The sequence below is a fragment of the Podarcis gaigeae genome, assembly GCF_964106915.1.
Source record: "Podarcis gaigeae genome assembly, chromosome: 2".
Taxonomy (NCBI): Eukaryota; Metazoa; Chordata; class Lepidosauria; order Squamata; family Lacertidae; genus Podarcis; species Podarcis gaigeae.
In genome coordinates, this window is record NC_139679.1 from 21,567,418 (window position 1) to 21,591,428 (window position 24,011).

Here is a 24,011-nt window from a genome sequence, read left to right on the forward strand (position 1 = left end):
TGCATGCCAGAAAAAGAAACTAACTTGCTTGTTCCTTGAAATTCACCATGTCAGCTACTGGAAGCAAGAATGGGGAATGTGATGTCCTTTAGTCACAAAAGGTCTGGAAGACTGTATTTGCATTATATTTCTATAGCTGCCCATCACTAAATATTCCCTGGATGGCTTTTGATTGGACTATTGATGGGCAGCAAATACTGTATTTTTCTGTGTACTGGACGTACCTATGTATAGGACCACCCCTATTTGGGGGGATTCCAAATTTAGAAAATGGGGGGAGATTGCCCTGATTTGCTGAGGTGCAGGCTGCCACTACTGTTTGCGAGGAGCTGGCTGCTGACTTGTCCTTAAGCTTGCTTTTCCTCCCTCCCATTCCTTTCTCCTCTTGCAAGACACAGCCTTAGAACTGATTTTTGTAAGCCTTTGGGGAGCCTTTGGGGTTAAAGGATGTGGCTTAAATCCAGTAAATAAGTAGGAAAATAAATATTTTCCAATTGGCCCCAGAAACAGACTGGGAGACAGTGCAGCTGATAAAGCATTGGTATAATTCGGTCAAAATGTCCCATGCCAGTTAATAGTTTTGCAGCCTTGTTTTGAACTACCTGCAACTTCTGAACTATTTTTGAAGGCAGACCCACATACAACGTATTGCGTCGTAGTTGAAGCAGGAGGTGGCTGGAGCAGGAGTAACTCTGGCTAAGCTATTTCTATCCAGGCATGGAAACCTTATGTAGTGATGAAGCAACAAGCCCTGTGGGAACGTGGCCATCTGGTTGCACATGCTCACCTCAGGATTGTGTGGCTCAGTTTCAGAAGGTTCATGGCAGCCTGCTGAACCACAATCTGAGAACATGCTGGAGCCATCATGAGGACTTCATGACAACGCATTGCTCAGCATTCAGACAGGAAACCACATTTCGTCTATCAGGGTCACTTCACACATCACAGTATGGGGTGTGCGTCAAACTGTACAAATGCATAGCACGACTATGATTGCAACACACACGTGTGTATTGTAACACCAGTGCCATATAGCACAGGCATAGGCAACCACCGGCCCTCCAGATGTTTTGGCCTACAACTCCCATGATCCCTAGGTAGCAGGACCAGTGGTCAGGGATGATGGGAATTGTAGTCCAAAATATCTGAAGGGCCGAAGGTTGCCTATGCCCGATATAGCTCCATATACACTCTTCAGAAGCACAACTGGTGTTTCCTCTTGGCAAGCTTGGTTTAATCTTGCTTAGTGTGTGAAGTGGCCCTAATCTTCTAAATTCTTCAGGAAATTTGAATGAGGTTGGGCTTATTGTGTTGGTGTCCCCAGGGAAATATTTTGGGCAGATACCAGGGGTAGGGACATGTAACCAGGCAGAGGGTCTTCTCAATAGTGGCACCCACTCTGTGGAACGCCCTCCCATCAGATGTCAAGGAAATAGACAACTATCTGACTTTTAGAAGACATCTGAAGGCAACCCTATATCGGGAAATTTTAAATGTCTAATGTTTTACAATTTTTAATGAGCTGTATGTCGCCCAGAGTGGCTGGGGAAACCCAGCCAAGTGGGTGGGGGTGTATATATTATTATTATTATTATTATTATTATTATTATTATTATTATTATTATTTGACACTTACCTGTTTACTGTAACATGGTTCATAGCCCCTGATGAGATGGAAATACCTGGCTATCTGACACTTACAGAGTTTTGAGTTTATGTGGGTTAAACCACAGGGCCTAGGACTTGCCGATCATAAGGTCGGTGGTTCGAATCCCCGCAACGGGGTGAGCTCCTGTTGCTTGGTCCCAGCTCCTGCCAACCCAGCAGTTCGAAAGCACCTCAAAGTGCAAGTAGATAAATAGGTACCGCTTCGGGGGGAAGGTAAACGTCGTTTCCGTGCACTGCTCTGGTTTGCCAGAAGCGGCTTAGTCATGCTGGCCACATGACCCGGAAGTTGTACACCGGCTCCCTCGGCCAATAAAGCGAGATGAGCGCCGCAACCCCAGAGTCGGTCACAACTGGACCTAATGGTCAGGGGTCCCTTTACCTTTACCTTACTTATTTGTTTCATTTGGCTCAGTTTGGATAGTTGAGCTGGAGGAAATCTCACTCCCTGGAGAACAGCAGCTAATTGGTATCTACAACACATTCCAAAACCTGGAGGACGTGTTAACACTGTGGTATCACTGATAGCCCCATAGAGTCTGCCAGAAAGGGAGCATTGCTTATTATTTGGCTGGACTGTCCATTGTGTCAGTCTTCCTAACTGCATCAACACTGTCTTCATATTGATTAGACATTACAAGCCTTACATGAAAATCACTCCTCTCCAGCGTGTAAAAAGAAGACCGCTGTTGAATCCTGATCAGAAAGGCAGAGCTGGATCCAGGAAGCTCCTCAAGAAGCAACCTGGAGTGTTGCCACCAGGATGACACAGGCCTTGTCATCACATTGGGCTTTACTGTGAGTTTGAAGGATCTTTGAGCCCAAGATTTCTGGGCATCATTCACATGACACTGCCATGAACCATAACCCATCCTAACCACAACTCGTTTGTGCTGAGTGAATTTCAGATTCCCCCACTCCTGGGAAAATCCAAAAAGGAAAGCAGAACTCAAAAGCATAATCTTCTGTTGCTACTAGTTGCATTCTCTTCAGTTAAGGTGGCACTAGGAACACCTATGAGATCTAGGGGAATGGGATGGAAGATGATCCAGTTGGTTGGTTGGTTGGTTGGTTGGTTTGCAAGGTGGAAGGAAAAGGGTTGGCGATCCTGATTTAACTTCAGTATTAAGGCACCCTGCAGGTTTTGATTCAATCCACTATTGAGAGACACAATAGAACTGCAGGTGAAATTGCTTTCCCAGCACTCATTGTCTTGGTTGTAGGCCGGAGACAGACAACTGTTTGCATTGCATTTAACTGAAATGATAGCACATGCCCTCTCCTTTAAATTTTGCTTCTGGGAATTTTTGGAAGAACTCATGGAGCTGAGATAGGGGAGCCATATGAAGTGTCTAGAGTTTGCAGAGAATATTGAATTCCAAGGCTGGGATGTGTAGGAATTATTCTTTCAACGTTGCTCTCATTTTCCTCAGGAAAATAAATAAATAAAGTAATAGAGTAATTTGCAACATCTATCAGAATAGCTATTGTTGTCTCTGGTCTATTGTAATCCCTTAGTTTTTGTCTGTTAGACATTGATTCATTGAAACCAGGCATGGCCCAACTTGGCCCTCCAGATGTTTTGGGACTACAACTCCCATCATCCCTAGCTAACAGGACCAGTGGTCAGGGATGACGGGAATTGTGGGCCCAAAACATCTGGAGGGCCAAGTTGGGCCATGCCTGATTTAGACCAAAGCAGCTTGCAATTGTCGTTCTCAAGAACTGGGTCAGAATTTGTGGTAAAGGGAGGTGCAATTCTGAACTCATTGGCTTGGCACTGCATTCCCAACTGACAGTGAGTAATTATTGCAGCCTGATAGTGTCTGGCTAGATAACTGCCTTATTGGACAAGGGCTAGGTCAGATCTCTTTACATCTTTCTCTTTACTTCAAAGCAGCCACAGAGGGTTTCTGATCTGAACAGGGAAGTTGCAAAAGGGGAAGGATTACTAACTCTTCCTCCCAGGCCATTTCCCAAAACAAAATCTGCCCCCAACTACCAAGCCACTCTTAGCTTTGAGAGTGAGAAGAAGAAAAACAAGCTCCCGTATTGTACTTGCATACATTCATAACTGATGGAAATGTTAGTGCAAAGTGGTGAGAACCTCAAAACTTTGTTGTTTTTTTGTTCCTCTCTCAGCTCATCCTGGTATTTCCATGCCAGCTCTGCTTTGTAAGGCTGCTCTTTCTCCCTTCCTCATGTTCTGCCTCCCAAAACGCAAGCAAACAAAAAAAGAGGGACAGGAAATGTCTGATTGCCGAGTTATTAAGGGTCTTTGTCATCTTTCAGAATGTTAAGGGAAGCCAGATGTGGAACACAGGGTGGGTGGGGAGGGAGAGAGTGATTGCCTTCATTTATACAAATTAATTTGTACACAACATTTTGCCTATACTTTGAACCTGCTCTGTTTCAGAATTTAGTCTTTTCGGAACCTGGGTTTTTGACAATGCAAAATTTTAAACGAAAGTTTCCAAACTGAGTCTTGGGATTGCAGCATAAGTCATACACACACACACACACACACACACACACACACACACAGTGGTGCCCCGCAAGACGAACGCCTCGCAAGATGGAAAACCCGCTAGATGAAAGGGTTTTCCGTTTTGGAGGCGCTTTGCAAAACGAATTTCCCTATGGGCTTGCTTCACAAGACGAAATGTCTTGCGAGTTCCTGCGGGTTTTTCCCCCTTTCCCCCCCCCTTTTCCTAAGCCGCTTATCAGCTGATCCGCTAAAAGCCGCTAAACCGCTAATAGCGCTAATCCGCTAAGCTGTCAATGGGCTTGCTTCGCAAGACGAAAAAACCGCTATACGAAGAGCCTCACAGAACGGATAAATTTCATCTTGCGGGGCATCACTGTGTATATATATATATATATATATATATATATATATATATATATATTATTAGTTTTTTTAACATAGCATTTTCAACAGTAATTAAACATACTTTTACATCTTATTCCAATTTTTGACTTCCATCAATCCTGTCTGAAAATTTTCCAATCTAATCTCTCAGTATGCATTTCTTATTTTCCCTATTACATTTCAAACTCATGACCGATATCTCTATCTTTTTCTACTTTGTAACACTTCATATATTTCTCCTTACAAAACTTCTTGTAGTCCTACTAGCGTAATTTGTTGATTACAGTTGCTCTTCAAATAATTCATATACTTCTTCCAATCTTCTGTAAATCTCTGGTCCCGCAGGTTTCGAATCCTTCCTGTCATTTTGTCCAATTCTGCATAGTCCATTCATTTCGTCTGCCATTCTTCTTTCGTCGGAATTTCTTCTTGTTTCCATTTCTGGGCTGGTAATACCCTTGCCGAGGATTGCAGTGTAAATCAGGTTTCAGCACACATCGCAAACTGAAAACCCACCCAGTGATCTGCAAATGTGCTAAGACATCTGCTTCAAACAGTTAATGTTATCCCAAAACTTGTTACAAAGCAACCGTTTCAATTTTTTATTACAGGGTTCGAGCTCTCCCTCTTTTCTATCGAGGAGACAGCATGTTGCTTTCAACAGCTGTGTGAATCTTCTCAGGGTCCCCATTTGACCTGCAGACCCCTGTAGCAGAAAGGCAAAGGCCCATAGTTATTTGCAGGATAGTTGCTCTTATGCTGTCAGGAGTCACTAATAGCCTTGTGGATCATGAACATTATGAAGAGCAAGGAGGTGGGAAGAAATTTGATTCAGTTCACCTTTCCAGGCAAACCTGCCTAGTTCTCCCTTCCTGAAACACCGTGCAAACCAAATCACAGCCGTTCTTCAAAATACGCTCTTCTCTGAATTTTCAAATGTAGTTCTTCAGTCAAATGATGTGTACAGAGATGCATATACTAGGGGTGGTGCTGTGGTCTAAACCACTGAGCCTCTTGGGCTTGCCAATCAGAAGGTTGGTGGTTCAAATCCACACAACTGAGTGAGCTCCCGTAGCTCAGTCCCAGCTCCTGCCAACCTAGCAGTTCGAAAGCATGCCAGTGCAAGTAGATAAATAGGTTCCACTGTGGTGGGAAGGTAAACGGTGTTTCCATGCGCTCTGGCTTTTGTTACGGTGTCCCGTTGCACCAGAAGCAGTTTCATCATGCTGGCCACATGACCCGGAAAAGCTGTCTATGGACAAACGCCGGCTCCCTTGGCCTGAAAGCGAGATGAGTGCCGCAACCCCATAGTCGCCTTTGACTGGACTTAACGGTCCAGGGGTCCTTTACCTTTACTGGGGTAAACCATGGTGGGGGAAAATAACATGCCAAGTGCATTATACTGGGGGAAATTGCTTTGCAAAACTATGTCTATTAGACAAAACTGCATACAAATATGTCTAGATTAGGAGAAATTCGCAGTAAAATACTAATGAATTTTCATGAGGAATTTTTTTTTTTAATGCTGATATGGAAACATGGACAACTGAAAATTGGAAAAATGAGAAAAGAAAATGGGCAGATTTTCCCATCCCTACAAAGGACTCACACAAACATAGGGAAGTCTTTTAAAACATTTTAATTAAGACTGATATTTTGCAAGATGGAAATATAAAATTGAATGCAAGCATCGATCTGAAATTGTTGTTTATGGTGAACACTTTTCTATTCTCTAAATTTGTATTTTTAATTTTTCTTTCTTCTTTTATTCTTTTTTTTCTTTCTTCCTCTTCTTTTTGAATATTGCTTTACAGATGTATAAATAATTATGTTCATGTGTATATGTATGAAATTTGTTTCTTTGTTTCTTTTCTCATTTGATATTCTTTTCTTTTTTATTTAATAAAATTTAATAAAAATAATTTAAAAAAATAATAGGGAGATTAGATCTATCTTTGGGAGGGCATCCTTACACTGGCATTCATTGCAGAAGCATGTGGGCTCAGGCATTTGCAAAATAGTTTCGAGTGGATTTAAGGGCGTCACTGCAGTGGCTTGCATAACTGGGGATTTCATGTGTAGTTGGAGTGTTGTGAGAGGTACGTACTGTCAGCAGAAAAGAGGATAGCAAAGCATCTGAGGTCCAGCTGAGACCGTGCATTGAGACACATGGGCCACGCTGCCTGGTTGCAAGCAAGCTGAAAAACCGTGCAATGTGACAACACTATAATTAGTATTTCTTTACGATCGCAACCTGCTCTGCTTCATTAGCCGCTGCTAAAGACAGCATGCAGCAGACCACATCAGCTCTGTGTTACTGGGGAGGTGCGGACTGGCAGCAGTACAATGCAGTCTCCTTCCACATGAAGCTTGGGTCTGAGAACAGAAAAGTGACTCCGTTAACCGAGACAGTCTGTACTCTGTGCACATAGTCATCCTTGGAGTACAGGCTGTTGATGGCCAAATCCATGATTCAAAAAACGAAACAAAAAAACTCACCCCACAGTGCCTCTGCATTCTGTATTTCAAATTTTAAATATGCTTTTTGTCCCCGATACCATATAGAAATTAGGTTTTATTGTGTGGTGTGCAGATTTATTGGGAGCAGAGAGGCGGGCCAGGCATTTCTCTAGCCGAGTTTAGTTCCAAATAAAAACATCTGAACACAGTCCTGTTGCTCAACGGGTCACTTATTGCAAATAGTTACGATCCCACAAACATTCTGGATGCCTACTTTGTTCTGTAACCCCACAATCCCACAGAATGCTGAAAGCCAGTTCATGAGCCCAGCAAGCCAGGAATATCATCTACTCATTATAATAATTAATTATAATTATAATTATAATTATAATTATAATTATAATTGTTGTTATTGTTTATACCCCGCCCATCTGGCCAGGCCTCCCCAGCCACTCTGAGTGGCTCCCAACAGAATATTAAAATCACAACAGAACATCAAACATTATAAATTTCCCTAAACAGAGCTGCCCTTGGGTGTTTTCTAAAAGTCAGGTAGTTGTTTATTTCCTTGACATCTGATGGGAGGGCATTCCACAGGGCGGGCGCCTCTACCGAGAAGGCCTTCTGCCTGGTTCCCTGTAACTTCACTTCTCACGGTGAGGGAACCACCAGAAGGCCCTCAGAGCTGGACCTCAGTGTCTGGGCTGAACGATGGAAGTGGAGACGCCATTACTTCCCCATTTAACATGTGGAATGGCTGATATGCATAAGAGGAGGGAAATCACAGGAGTCAGACATTAGATGTGATCTATATAAACATACCCTCCCACAGTTCTCTGATGAAAATAGGCACATCCTATTCCATAACAACAATTATATGATTTTTTTTATAATTTATACCCCTCCCATCTGACTGGGTTGCCCCAGCCACTCTTGGCGGCTTCCAACATATATAAAGACATTAAACATTAGAGAGAGAAACTTCCCTATGCAGGGCTGTCTTCAGTAGTTTACAAAAGGTTGTATAGTTACTTATCTCCTTGGCTCAGTGGGTCACATAACACCATACCCTCCAACATTTCTCCGATGAAATGATTTGAACCTGGAATGTCCCATTTTTCCTTAGGACTCCAACGAAAAGAGGGACATTTCAAGTTCAAATCAGAATCCAGGACAGCTTGTGTAAATCCAGGACCGTCCCTGGCAAATAGGGGCACTTGGTGGGTCTGTATAAACCAGTATTGCATACAGTGCTACCTCAAGTTAAGAACTTAATTTGTTCTGGAGGTCTGTTCTTAACCTGAAACTGTTCTTAACCTGAAGCACCACTTTAGCTAATGGGGCCTCCTGCTGCCGCTGCGCAGCCGGAGCATGATTTCTATTTTCATCCTGAAGCAAAGTTCTTAACCCGAGGTACTATTTCTGAAGCGTCTGTAACCTGAAGCGTCTGTAACCCGAGGTACCACTGTATTATATGGTACACATGGCAGTAGGTGAGCATGCAGGGGAGGAAGTATCGTATTTTTTGCTCTATAAGACTCACTTTTTCCCTCCTAAAAAGTAAGAGGAAATGTGTGTGCGTCTTATGGAGTGAATGCAGGCTGCGCAGCTATCCCAGAAGCCAGAACAGTAAGAGGGATAGCTGCTTTCGTTGCACAGCAATCCCTCTTGTTGTTCTGGCTTCTGAGATTCAGAATTTTTTTTTTCTTGTTTTCCTCCTCCAAATACTAGGTGCGTCTTATGGCCTGGTGCGTCTTATAGAGTGAAAAATACGGTATTTCTAGGTGGCAAGCTTTATGAAACAGATCAGAGTTTTCAACTGGCAGCCAAACAGAGCAGAAGCTACTTGCTTAAGGCTTCTCAGACTTAAGCCAGGAATCTTCAATGAGTGGATTGTCACACACACACACACACACACACACCAGGAGTCATCACGAGATGGTTTAATGAGGGTCACAAGAAAAATATCCTGTGTGCCAGACCAAAGTATATTTTTACGCAGAAACAAGCTATAAATACATTTTAATAGCGTGACAAAGTTCACGTGAGATTCCTCTGCTTGTTTGCCATCCATGAATTTATTTTAACCGAAGAAACACTCAGCACCAGGTCATTCCCCGGGGATAGTTTGTCTTCTCATTTTGTTTATGATGCAGCGGTCACGTGAGCAACGGATTTCACCATGTGTTTATTGGGGGGTGGGCAGCAAAAGGGATTGGGACATTCAGAGTTACAAGTCTGGATACTCGTGAGTCCTCTGTGCCATCCCAAAATTGCACAAGTCATCTGATGGTAATGGTCGCCGTGATGACAAGAGTCTTTCCTACTGGGCATGTGCTCAGAAGCTCACACTCAGCAGAACTTCCTGTATTTCCACAACGGAGCCACATTCAGCGTTGAGATCAATGGAGCAGCCATTCAGTAGGTTCGCGGCAGCCCTGGATTCAGTCCCAATGGGATACTGGTTTTTCTACCAGTTTTTCTGAGGGCAGACAGAGCAGTGTGACCATCCTGCCTCCGTGGAAATCTGAATCTCTAGAAGAGACAGATGTGCTCTGCTGTTTTGTTGATGAACAGAGTGGAGCTGTTGCCTTTAGGACAGCTTCTTCCTGCTTTGCTAGCTAGACCAGCAAACTCAGCCGGGATTTTACCATGGATTCCATCCATTCTGGGGATTTCACCCCATTTCAGATTCCCTAAGGATGCAAGAGACGCAAGGAAGAGGGAGTGCTTTGCTAAAAGATCCTTTGGACCTTTTACGCTTTACTTCGGGAATCATTCCTACAATTTAATTAGCAATTAATAAACGGCACAGTGCATTGCAAAATAACTCTGTGCAAATAGATATGTAGGTCATGGCAGTTGCCCAGTATTGTTGCATACATTTTGAAATATTAGGTTTCAGTCCTGTGCAGAATTACTAGTCTCACTGAGGGCTTAACCACACCTCTCCTTCGCCTGCTACTTTCCTCTGGGGAAAACCACTCTTTAATACTCAATCGGAACAAATGGCAATTCAGATTTTCTCCAGGTTGACATTTGCTTCGATTTAGCACTAAACGGCAGGTTTTCCATTGGAAAGGAGTGGGGCAAGGGGGAAAACGCTTGGCCCCATTCTTTCTAGGCACAAAACAAGCAGAAGTGGGGACAAGCCCTGAGACTTCAGACATGCCCTGTATCATTGAGTCATTTCTTGAATATTTTTGTGCTGGGGAATTGAGAGCCAGTGTGGTGTAGTGGTTAAGAGTGGTAGTCTCGTAATCTGGGGAACTGGGTTCACGTCTCCGCTCCTCCACATGCAGCTGCTGGGTGACCTTGGGCCAGCGTGAGAGCCAGTGTGGTGTAGTGGTTAAGAGCGGTAGTCTCGTAATCTGGGGAACCGGGTTCACGTCTCCGCTCCTCCACATGCAGCTGCTGGGTGACCTTGGGCCAGTCACACTTCTCTGAAGTCTCTCAGCCCCACTCAGCTCACAGAGTGTTTGTTGTGGGGGAGGAAGGGAAAGGAGAATGTTAGCCGCTTTGAGACTCCTTCAGGTAGTGATAAAGCGGGATATCAAATCAAAACTCTTCTTCTTCTTCTTCTCTGCATTTTAAAGTTTCAGGGCAGCTTTTGCCAATGTGCTTCCCTCTAGATGTTTTGGACTGCTACTGGGAATTTTAGACCAAAATATTTGGAGGAAAGCAGGTTGGTGAAGAACGTTTTTCTTTGTGGGGGCGGGGTACAAAAAAAGAATATGCATAGGTATGAGGAAAAAGTTTCAGTACCCTTAGTCAGTTTATAGAAAGACTCTTATGATAGAGCTCATCTTCTTTTTCCCCGTATGTTTATTTCACTTGAATAAAATTTTATCCTGTAAGATTTCTACTGGGAGAGGTACTGGCCATTCTGGATTTCATTATCTTACATTTGTATCCCACTTCTTACCATGGAGCTGCAGTTGTTGTTGTAAATAATTTTTATTAAATTTTCCATTTTAACAATCCAATCCAATCACATTAAATATTCCAAATTATACAAATACATATCATATAGTCCAAATACTCTGCCAAATTATAATTTTTTTATCAGGACTTCCCATGCTTCAAGTTCGGTGGGGCTCTGATCATCTTATATCTCTACTGTCTTGAGTTTCCAATAGTTCCTTTAAATCTTCCTGTTGTTTCCCTTCCTTCTTTCATGGCCTCTGAGTTGTTTCCACAGGTGAGTTGAAGTAAGCAATGATATGCTTCTGTGTGAAATTATGCTTGACTCTCCCACAATTGCAGCTGGTAAACCTATTGTTTGCAGTATATCCTCACACGCTGGTTTTTATGCCGAATCTACCATGAAGCAGCAGTTGATGGGCACAGCACTGCATAGTGAGTGACAGGGGTCAGCAAACTTTTTCAGCAGGGGGCTGTCCACTGTCCCTCAGACCTTCTGGGGAGTTGGACTATATTTGGGGGGGGGGGAATGATGCAAGAGCACCACTAGCCCCGGTGGCAGCTTACCTGTGTCTTGCGTGCGGCAGGGGTGGTAGAGGGACGATGAGCAGCGCGTCAAAAGGGCTCTGGAGAGGGGCTGCTTAAAATGGTGGCCACTCAAGCACTGCTGCTGCTGGCACCAACGAAGCCCAGTCCGCTTCCTCCTCTAGGCAGGGCAGGGAGAAGCCAGGAGGAGGAAGGGAGGAAGCGACGCTGACGTTGCCATGTGAGAGAGAGGGAAAGAACATGCGTACTGGCGATCCACACGGCGATTCCTGGACTGTCCACGGGCCAGATCCAGAAGGCAATTGGGCCTGATCTGGCCTGCGGACCTTAGTTTGCCTACCCATGGTGAATTATATCAGCCAGTCTCCCATCCAGGCACTGAGCAAACCCAGAGCTGCTCATCTCCAGCAAGGCAGCTGAATCATGTCTCCGAGATAAGGAAGGCCACTGTCCAGCTTTCAGTGGCCCGTCTCTAAACTCAAATCCTCCAACATTTCTCTGATGAAAATAGGGACGTCCTATGGAAAAGTGGGACATTCCAGGATCAAATCAGAAACCAGCACAGTTTCTGTAAATCCACAACTATCCCTGGAAAATAGGGACACTTGGAGGGTCTGTAAACCGACTCCATGGTTAGAAGAAGAATAAAATCGCAGTGGGAAGGCTATCAGTAGCTGCTACCGACAATAGCATTCAGTATGACTCTGAATACCAGTTTCAAGGAATGTGAAGTGCAGATTGCTGCCCTGCTCCTTCTGGGGGCGTGGGTGGCGCTGTAGTCTAAACCACTGAGCCTCTTGGGCTTGCCAATCAGAAGGTCAGCGGTTTGAATCCCCGTGATGGCATGAGGTCCTGTTGCTCTGTCCCAGCTCCTGCCAACCTAGCAGTTTGAAAGCATGCCAGTGCAAGTAGATAAATAGGTACTGCTCCAGAGGCAAGGTAAACGGCATCTCCGTGCGCTCTGGTTTCCATCACAGTGTTCTGTTGCACCAGAAGTGATTTAGTCATGCTGGCCACGTGACCCAGAAAGCTGTCTGTGGACAAACGCTGGCTCCCTCGGCCTGAAAGCAAGATGAGCGCCGCAACCCCATAGTCACCTTTGACTGGACTTAACCATCTAGGGGTCCTTTACCTTTTTAACCTTTACCCTTCTCTCAGGTTTCCCATGTGTCAGGAGTCCAGTCCCCAGCTTGATAACACAGTAAGCACCGTTAATTAAAAAGGACGATTTATTGTCAAAACAGATAGCTCCGGATGACTTAACACAGCCGCCACAATCATCAATCAAGATGACCCTTCTGAAGACTGCTTCCAGCATGACCAGAAGCAACTGAACTTCCGCTTCTTACATCTTGTGTTTTGCTTCCTATCTTGCAACCTCCCATTCGCTGAGAGCTCAGACTAAGTGGGGCAGCTCCCACCTCTTCCCCATTCTCTGACAGGCTGTCTCTAAACTCTTTCCTGCCTCTTTGTGCTTCAGGCGAGTTTTGACTGCATTCTAGCCTGGTCTGCATTACTGTCTTATCAGCTTGCACATCAAGGTCAGGAGGAACCGGAGTATGCAGCTGCCGGCTTTCCTCTGTCTGACTAACATCAAAGCAGCCTCTCTGATCCTGGCTATTTTCTGCAGTTAGCTGCAAACGTTTGCTTGGCGCTGGCTCATTCCTGACACCATGGCGCCTTGTTGGCTACTGCGAAAACAGTGCTGGACTATGACCTGCTTCAGCAGGTTATTCTTATGTTCTTAGGTGCAAGGAAGTAAGGAGGCTGATTTCCCTCAAAGATTCCTCACCTGAGAGTAAGAAGACAGGTCTGCACCACTGCTCTGTAAAGCAGGATCTTGCCAAGTTCTCCAGAACACCCCTTGCACCACCCTACCGGGGCTCAAATGGAAAGAATTTGACTAGGAGGCAGCAAGGTGATGTAAATGTGCTGCTCCGGTGCCCTACCCCTTCTTCTCCAGCCAACTCTCTCATCTTTGGCTCTTAAACGTCTGCTTGTTTGGAAAGCGTTCACAAATAAATGCCAGAATTGCCTGACTTGTCTGTCTCCCTTCCTAAAGAAAACCAACAGAATTAATTAAAATCCAATGTTCCACTGACTCACTGACTCTGAGTTATAGCATGCATAGTATATCATGTTTTCCAATTTAACCATCACACACACACACAATAGAACAGACTGGAATTAAGCGAGCTTTCAGCCTGATCGAAGGCAGCTCTTGATGGAAGCGACTTGGTATGATCTGTACTAGCTCAATTTCAAAGCTGCAGCAAAGCATTGCTGGATGAAAAGCGGAGAAGGGAATCGGTGCTTACTTTTCAAAAAGACAGTCTCCAAGACTCTGGGATTATATGGGAACCTTGCCCACTGTCTTGAAAGGCAGCTCTCCTCCTTTTTAAGAGTTTGGAGATGGGCTGCAATAGCACATTGTCCAGCAGGGAAATATTCTGCGGCTGGATACGCACCATATATTGAAAGCACATGACTTCCCCCAGAGAATCCTGGGGGCTGTAGTTTGCCTCTCATAGGGATGCAATTCCCAAGAACCTTAGCGAACTACAGCTTCCATGATTTATCGGAGGAAACCGTATGCTTTAAATATCTGGTTTATACCCAGCCAGCATATGATCAGAGATGTTTTCTTTAATATATAATATTAGCTCATTCTCTCTCTCTCTCTCTCTCTCTCTCTCTCTTTAAAGCAGGGTTGGGGCTGCTAATGAGAAGTAGTAATAATAATAATAATAATAATAATAATAATAATTTATTATTTATACCCCGCCCATCTGGCTGGGTTTCACCAGCCACTCGTGGGTGGCTTCCAACAAAATATTAAAATACAGTGGTCTGTTAAACATGAAAAGCTTCCCTGAACAGGGCTGCCTTCAGATGTCTTCTAAAAGTCTGGTAGTTGTTCTTCTCTTTGACATCTGGTGGGAGGGCATTCCACAGGGAGGGCGCCACTACCAAGAAGGCCCTCTGCCTGGTTACATGTAACTTCACTTCTCACAGTGAGGGAACCGCCAGAAGGCCCTCGGAACTGGACCTCAGTGTCCGGGCTGAATGATGGGGGTGGAGACGCTCCTTCAGGTATACAGGACCGAGGCCATTTAGGGCTTTAAAGGCCAGCACCAACACTTTGAATTGTGCTTGGAAACATACCAGGAGCCAATGTAGATCTTTCAAAACCAGTGTTATGTGGTCTCGGCAGCTGCTCCCAATCACCATTCTAGCTGCTAGTGTGATATATGTGCCTATTTAAAGGAGAATTGGTTGAGCTGCAAGACCAACAGTATCAGCAAGAGGCATTGTCTACTCACACCATGCTAATGCCACAACCCTTATCCAAGCATTCTCGTTCCAGGGACTGGGCAGAGGAGGACCCGTGGGGAGCAGCTCCCCAGCCTGACCCTTCCAGATAAGAAGGAGAGAGTTCAGAATTACAACAGGGGTTTGAGGGAGGTCACACAGCTCAGAGGAAGATGAGGTAAAAAGTTGGGAAATAATGGGAGAGGAGGAGGAGGAGAAGAAGAAGGAGGAAGAAGAAGTACCAGGAGAGAGAGAGCTGGTGGACTCAGTGTCTTTAGAAAGCATTCCAGACTCCCCCTCTCTCCCAGAACATGGCGGGCCTTGAAAGTAGGAGAGCAAAGAGCTCAAAGGCAGAGGGAGATTTTCAGCACCTGTAGCGATGACTCATGAGGAAGTTGGAGAGACAGAGGGGGTGGAGTTTCACTCGGAGCAACGCCATTATTCCGAGAGGCCACATTCAGTATGTCCTTTCATACTGCATCACGGTGTGGTACGCTGGTTTGACATCAACTGATAGGAAGGGCCTACAGAGGGTGGTGAATACAGCACAAGATATTATGGGCTGTCCCGTGAATCCGCTGGATGAAATAGCGGAAGAACGTTGCCTCAGGAGAGTGAGGAAAATTCTCAGGGATGATTCACACCCTGGCCGGCACTTCTGCCCTCAGGCAGAAGATACAGAAACATGATTAGTCACACCAACAGGGTAAAGAACAGCTTCTATCTGTGGGCTGTTAGGCTGCTGAATGAAAAGATAACAACAGGGCAACTGACTTTCGGGTATGGTGGTGTGTGTCAGTAAACGAGGGGAATTAAGACTAAGAGAGCTGGGGGGTGCTCGTGTAATCTCACTGTATATAAGTGACAATAAAATATTTCAATTTCAATTCCCAAGCCTCTCTCTGTGAATATTGAATAAAACCCGATGGTAAGGAATTTTCCTTGTCTTGCCCGTTCCTGGCAACCTGCCATGGGATTGGTTCCTCTGTCACCTGACGTTTGGGGATAAGAGAAGGCTGTTGTTATGATGGTGGTTTTATTAGTAGGCTTTCAATAGGCTTTTACTATCCTTTTTAATCACTGGTGTTCTGTAATGTGTTTCAATGTTGTATACTGTCCTGGGGTCTTTTGATAATAGGAAGCATAAAACCTGGAATTATAATTGTAGGAAGAGGGAGGAGCCACAGTTCAGTGGCAAAATGCAAACTCTACAGGCAGAAGGTTCCCAGGTTCAATTCTCAGTGTCTCCAAATAAAAGAACCTCAGGTAGATGGGCTGGGAAAGATCCTGACCACTAGGAGCCGCTACTGGTCAGAACAGGCAAACCCTGGGCTAGATAAGCCAATGGTCTGACACTGTATAAAGCCGATCCATTTGTTCACAACTGCTGCATTTTACAAAATGCCTGCAATGGCAAAAAAACTCATAGTGGGCATGGCCTCTGCAACAAGCCACTGTTTAGACTGAAAAGAACACTAGAAACAAATGTGTCAGTGAACATCCAAACTTTGGTCCACATGGGAACATTGACAATCCCTGGTCAACTTTGTGGATTTCTGAAAGCTTATGAAAGAACATCACTCAGTTGCGACAATTGCCTGAATGGTCTGTCTATCATCAAAATGTGTATGTGTGTGATACGCCTCTAAGTATCTACAGATCAGGGGTGGCTAATGAGTTGCCCTCCAGATGTTAAGGTAAAGGGACCCCTGACCATTAGGTCCAGTCATGACCGACTCTGGGGTTGCGGCAGTCATCTCGCTTTATTGGCCGAGGGAGCCGGCATACAGCTTCCAGGTCATGTGGCCAGCATGACTAAGCCGCTTCTGGCGAACCAGAGCAGCGCACGGAAACGCCATTTACCTTCCCGCTGGAGCGGTACCTATTTATCTACTTGCACTTTGACGTGCTTTCGAACTGCTAGGTTGGCAGGAGCCTCCAGATGTTGTTGGACTACAAATCCCATCAGCCCCTGCCAGCATGGTCCATGGTCAGGGATCATGGGAGTTCAAGTTCCTCAATATCTGGAGGCCATCTTGTAAGAATAGAATAGAATAGAATAGAATAGAATAGAATAGAATAGAATAGAATAGAAGCATTCACACAATTCAGCTGGGAATGTCCACATTTGGTGAATGTCACCAAACTTTGGACAGTCACAATAATCTAAAAATACAGTTAATCATTAGTGTTGTCTGTACCTTAGAAATGAAGGTACAGATGCTTGGAAATAATTTCATTTATGAAAAATCCAGAAACTGAGGTTCTAACAAAATTATTATATGACTCGCTATCTCTGGGCTTTTAATTAGTTAATCAGTTAATTTGTTTTTTTCTGTTTATTTAAGATACTTGTGATCCTACTCTTTCAGAGAGGCTTCCTTTAAACACACACACACACACACACACACACACACACACACACAATGTTCATTTCAGAGAACTGCCATTTCTCTTATAAGGATATATGTAAAGACCAAGGGAGAAGGAGGCAGCTGCCGTGCCAAGCTCACACATCAGAGCAATCTCATCCCTGGCGTTTGTGACAGCTGAATGAGTGCTGTGAATGGAGCATATAAGCATAGAATGGGTGCAAATAAGGTTTGTGTTCCTTGATGACAAGACATCTACCTGTTGCCAAGAGCGCGAGAAATTTAAACATCAGGTTGCTATAAAGTCCACATTGCTGAGTCATGACTATGTTCAATAAGAAAGTAGCCATGCCCTTTTTTAGTAAAGCAATGTGGTTTACGTTTAGGATTATGTTAGCAGTTAGCAGCACTTCTGTTACAATTCAGTTTTCCAGGGGATTATAACTTGGCTGTAAGCGGTTCACTTGGGGGATGAAGTTGAACAGAGACAAGGTCTTGGCTCAGCTACAAATGTGGGGTGTTGTTTCTTTTCTTCCCCCCTTTTTTCTCTCTGTAGCAAACTCTTAAAATATCACTCCAAGTAGTTACATGGCACAAATATGGTGTGTGTGTGTGTGTGTGTGTGTGTGTGTGTGTGTGTATACTTAGCCATTTACAGGGAGACTTATACGATGTCTTACCGCAGTCAACTAGCTCAGAAACCACATTTCACAGGCACTCAATCTGAAGGAATGCCTGCAGATCTGGAAGAATTCTCCATATTCACAGGGTGGAAAGGAAGAGGGAGGCAGGACAAGAGTCCACTATGCATAATCCCATGTCAAACATACAGCACATATCCTGCAAGAGGAGAAGGAGGGCTTCAAGATTACCTTTTTTGCTAGAATCTTAGGGTTGTATCCATTAACTTGTTCTGTCAATGCAGAATATTACCCTTGTGCAACAGAACCTGCCCCTGTGGCGGTTCTGTGGTGGAGCTTCATGGGGGCGTTGTGTGGCGCCCGCAGGGGTGTGGTGCAGTGCCTGCGGGGGCGTGGCGCCCAGCATGGGGAGGGGGCAGCCATGATGGCACCCCACTGGGATCATGATGCCAGGGGCAGTGCATTCCCCCACCCCCTCTTCCTCCATCAGTGCCCCTGTCCTCTCCCCACACCCTCCCCAAATGTGCTCCAGAGGGTTGTGGAAGCCCACTGAACAGATTTAGGGGATGTGCAAGCAAAGGAGGGGGGCGAGTTTTATTGTTCAAGGGTAAATCCTTGTTCTGATGGAATGAACAAGTTGGATAACCACCATGACCCCAAAGATCTACCGACTAGAGCCAGATGCAAGAGACATACTCTGAAAATGAAAGAACACAGTGCCTGTGAGCATCTGCTGAGCACAGGGATTTATTCTGAATATCAGAACTTAACTGGGCATTTCCAATCAATGCATCCCCTCCACATTGAAAATGTCTAGCAAAGCAGATGTCTAGCAAACCAGATTGATAATTGGGTTCCTAGTGAGGGTATTTGGCAAGCCAAAATGACAGTGATGAGGAATTGAGACCATTTTGTGGACAAAGTTGTACTGCAACTTTAGAATAAATGTGTTTTAATAATATTTTTTTAAAAAAGAAGAACCAAACTGAACTCACAGTCCTTCCACACAAAAATCCATTCTCAGTTATAGTGGATACGAATTTAATTCATTCTGGAGGTCCGTGTGCACCCACAAAAATCTGTATCCAGAGGTGCACTTCTGCGCACTCACGCAGCTCAGTAGAGCGCTTCTGCAGATGAACATGCAGCAAAATCCAGAGAAATACTTCCGGGTTTGCCGCTTTCGCATCCCAAAGTTTACATTACTCAAGAGTAACGTAACCCGAGGGTCTACTGTAAAAAGGTAAAGGGTCCCCTGACCATTAGGTCCAGTCGTGGCCGACTTTGGGGTTGCGGCGCTCATCTCGCTTTATTGGCCGAGGGAGGCCGAGAGGCTTTTGTTGATTAAACAGTTTATAAATCTTGTCAAATGAATAAATAAAGGTGCCCTGGCCCCTATTGGCCCCACCAAAACCCTCTTTTTTGGTGGGGGAGCCAACAGGAGACGCGCTGAGTGAGTGCATCTTCTCCTCCGTGCCACAAATCCATGTGCAGGCGCTGCCCCTACGCACAAGTTGATTTCATTACAGACTCCAGGCATCCATTGTTAGGAAAGGAAACGCATACCCAAGGCCTCTCTGAAGCTGATTCCTCCTTGGAAATATTAATCATTTAATCTCATTTTGGACACCAGCTGAAGAGAACCAGCCAGGACTCTGGTTTCTGTTATGCCAATGAAAAACCGTGTGTGTGTGTGTGTGTGTGTGTGTGTGTGTGTTTTCTCACAAATGGACGTGTAGCACAGCCTCTTTTGAAAAGAACAAAAGCAAGCTGTAGGATTAATCCAGTTTATCCCCAATGTGGAGCTGGAGCATATTCTCTGGCTCTCGCCATGCGAGACAGAGAAATATATTTTGTCCGTATCCCAAAGCCCTTGCCCCCTCAGGAACATTTTCATAACAGATCACGATGTTTGCAAGAACTAGACCAGAGGTGGCTTTCTCTGTCTGTAAATATGTCAAGAGCAAATTGGCCAGGGCAGACTGTGGGATGTGATTGGGGGGGGGGGCGACTTCTGTGTAGCTGGAATGTGCAGGAAATAGCTGTAACTATACTTATCCATAAAACAAACAGCTTAATCCCCACCGCCACCAAAATGGTGCCTCTCTCCTGCCCTGCTTTCACAGTAGCGCAGATGGAAGGGCTGGTCTTACTGCTGCGCTGCTCTCCAAATTGCTTTCAAAACTTAGCTCAAGTGTGTCATTAAGAGGAGGCTGTTCCCCCGGACTAACCGCGGTCACAACTACAGAACACTGGGTAATTGAAAACCACTTCCCCCAGCCTAGCGATGTAACATGTAATAGAGCCGGCAATGTAAACTTTTTGTTTAAAATTGCCCACACTGCCGGCGACAGATCAGTGTATTAAACCTGGCAGGAGACCAAAGTCCTTCATAGACCGAATGTGTCGGGAACTAAGCGAGTCAGTGTTGCCTCTGCGAAGAAAAGCAAATATAGTTTTCTATACGCCTTTCATTTCTTTCTTGTCCTGATTCCACCACATGCAATCGAAAGTAGAGAGGGGAACGGGAGCTGGATTTGGACTACTGCAATGTGCTCTACGTGGGGCTACCTTTGAAGGTGACCCGTAAAGTGCAATTAATCCAGAATGCGGCAGCTAGACTGGTGACTGGGAGCGGCCGCAAAGACCACATAAGACTGGTTCTGAGAGATCTGCATTGGCTCCCAGTACGTTTCCGAGCACAATTCAAAGTGTTGGTGCTGACCTTTAAAGCCCTAAACGGCCTCAGTCCTGTATACGTGAAGGAGTGTCTCCACCCCCATCGTTCAGCCCAGACACTGAGATCCAGCACCAAGGACCTTCTGGCAGTTCCCTCACTGAGAGAAGCCAAGTTACAGGGAACCTGGCAGAGGGACTTCTCGGTAGTGGCGCCCACCCTGTGGAACACCCTCCCTTCAGATGTGAAGGAAATAAGCAGCTATCCTATCTTTAAAAGACATCTGAAGGCAGCCCTGTTCAGGGAAGTTTTTAATATTTAACGCTGTACTGTTTTTAACACTTGATTGGAAGCCGCCCAGAGTGGCTGGGGAAACTCAGCCAGATGGGCAGGGTATAAATAATAATAATAATAATAATAATAATAATAATTATTATTATTATTATTATTATTAGCATTTTCAATCCAAGGTGGCGCTGGCCCATTACAAGATGTGCTCAATCTGTTCTGCTGCACTTTACAGCCTGAAGTACATTGAATAGTTATTGTCTTGTTTTGCCCGCACAATAACCTCATAGAGGGATGGAGCCAGTTCAGAATGCTGGCAAGTAGCTCCATGCCAGAGCAGCCACCAGTGGCCCTGGAAAAGGCGTGTCACCTTCTAACCTGACATGCCCCCAGATACTCTTGATGTTTGCTGGTTGCCGGAGCAAGAATCTGCTACATCCGCTGATGTTTCGCTCCCATTCAAGCCAGGTACGCAAGCTGAAGCTTCGCACCACGCACAGCTGCAGCAAAACAGGGCTTAAGGATGTTTCAGACCTTCCAAGTGTCCCTATTTTCCAAGGACAGTTTTGCATTAACAGAAGCCAGCCTGGTTTCTGATTAGATCCCAGAATGTCCTGCTTTTCCTAAGGATGTCCCTATTTTCATAGGAGGAATGTGGGAGGGTGCGGAGTCATGTGACCCCCAAACCAAGGAGATAAGTAACTGTGCAACCTTTAGATGACATCTGAAGGCAGCCCTGTTTAGGGAAGCTTTTAAAAAAATGTTTAATGTTTTTATAATAATATAAAAATAATATAAAAACATTAAACTTTTTTTTATATATGCTGGAGGGACGCGGGTGGCACTGTGGGTTAAACCACAGAGCCTAGGACTTGCTAATCAGAAGGTCAGCGGTTCGAATCACCGCAAAGGGATGAGCTCCCGTTGCTCGGTCTCTGCTCCTGCCAACCTAGCAGTTCAAAAGCACATCAAAGTGCAAGTAGATCAATAGGTACCACTCCGGCGAGAAGGTAAACAGCGTTTCCGTGCACTGCTCTGGTTCACCAGAAGCGGTTTAGTCATGCTGGCCACATGACCCGGAAACTGTACGCCGGCTCCCTCGGCCAATAAAGCGAGATGAGCGCCGCAACCCCAGAGTCGGCCACGACTGGACCTAATGGTCAGGGGTCCCTATACCTTTACCTTTATATATGTTGGAAGGTGCCCAGAGTGGTTGGGTGGATGGGCAGGGTATATGTAAGAAAATTAGGGTGGTGATGGAATAGGACCTCCTATTTTCATCAGAGAAATGTTGGAGGGTGTGATGTTGGAGAATTCCGTTGGGAACGGAAAGGGGAGAGGAAATTGCTGGTGATGCTGGAAGTAGCTAAGGAACTGAGATTCGGGGGCGGGGTGCAAATCTCTGAGATCTCACATGGTAGACAATGAAGGAAGCAACACAGGGTGTCAGATGTGTGTCCTGGTATTATGTGTGGCATCACAATGAAAATTGGAGTGCCCTTCTCAGAACATATACTATTTATAAAAACCACACATATTTATCAGGTACCGAGGTATCCTATGCAAGTTCCTTGCTGTATTGGATGAATTGCTGCTCTTTGTTCCTAAGTGCATGAGTTATTTGAAAGGGGTTCATGAAGACATTTCCAATCAACATGATGCGAAGAGGCATATTTAATGGTATTATATTAATCTGTATTCATAGGTATGTTTGAAACAGATGAGGGGATATCAGCGTTTATCTGTTCCACCTTCTTCTTTCTTAGCTTTCTGGCTAATGACAATGTCTTTGACATTAAACAGCAACATCCACAGCTCCATTAAAAATATTATTCAGCTACACCAAAGGAGAGATAAGGGGGATAAATATGGACATAACCTTCTGGAATTGCTGTTGATCATGTCAAAAGTGCAGTCTTCAACATAACCAGACACCGGAAAGACCTTTCTGGCACAACGGTAGACAATTGGTACAAAACACTTTGGGAAATAGTTCTCCTTAACAAATACGCTACAGTTGGCATGTGGACAGATCAAGAAAGATATTGTGGTTTAATTTCATAACATATGCCAGTTTTCCAGAAAATGAACTATCCCTGCCATCAGCATTTGGCTCAATCTGGTTGGTCTAAATTTATTATCTTCACTTGGAACCACCTTCCCAAATTCATCAATGTGCCAGCACTTTACATTGTTTCATTGGTAACACAAGAGGAAACATGACTATTACTCATGCTTATTCGAAGCACAACCACAAGGGCTGCTGATTTAGCTGTTTAGCTATGCAGCGTTGAATGCGATCTGTTAACTCCATTCTATTCCGTTTCCCCTTTGCTATTGTTTTTATTTAAACAACTCCATGAAGCAAGACCCTGTACACTGAGCACTAGTAATGAACAATATGTTGTCGCTATTACTGCAGATTTGTTGTGCTATTTTTGTGATGTACAAATGGCATTGAAAACTTGGTCTGTTTGTTTGTATCATTTAATATTCCTATGATCCCTGTCTATAAAATCAAATGAAAGCCAGTGTGGTGTAGTGGTTAAGAGTGATGGACTCATAATCTGGTGAACCAGGTTTGATTCCCCGCTCCTCGACATGCAGCTGCTGGGTGACCTTGGGCCAGTCACACTTCTCTGAAGTCTCTCAGCCTCACTCACCTCACAGAGTGTTTGTTGTGGGGAAGGAAGGGAAAGGAGAATGTTAGCCGCTTTGAGACTCCTTAAAGGGAGTGAAAGGCGGGATATCAAATCCAAACTCTTCTTCTTCTTCTTCCTGTTGATGATGTGCTGCTATGTCCTTGTGTCGCTGTAGGGTGGAGCGAGGGAGAATCGGAGTCTGTTGTCTGCAGAGAAACTAGATTCTCATCTAAATAGCTTCATGTAGGTCAGTGTGCCCTCAATAACGTTCATGGTACAAATTAATGGTCGCTGTCACCGGAAAGCAAACAAGGGTGAGTTAACCCTAGGACCCTGAAGGAGGATCTGTAGACCAAAGTGGAACCAAAGCAGTTTCTCTTTCATTTTCACTTCCTTTCTTTGTTGAAATGCATCTTCTTTTGTCCAAGATCTGGACAAGAGCTTCCCATTTATATACAGTGGTACCTCAGTTTTCGAACGTCTCCATTGATGAACATTTCAGTTTTCAAACGCCATAATAATAATAATAATAATAATAATAATAATAATAATAATAATAATAATAGTTTCTCCAGCCACTCTGGGGGGCTTCCAACAGAATATTAAAATACA

At 44.7% G+C, this 24,011-nt stretch overlaps 1 long non-coding RNA gene across 1 annotated transcript; it reads left to right on the forward strand.

Annotated features, from left to right (window-relative positions):
- The first annotated feature begins 9,032 nt into the window (after positions 1-9,032).
- LOC310839317 lies at positions 9,033-14,205 on the forward strand. The gene is made up of 3 exons (XR_014561428.1): positions 9,033-9,160; positions 13,216-13,385; positions 14,176-14,205. It is a non-coding gene; the product is annotated as an uncharacterized lncRNA (long non-coding RNA).
- Positions 14,206-24,011: the final 9,806 nt, after the last annotated feature.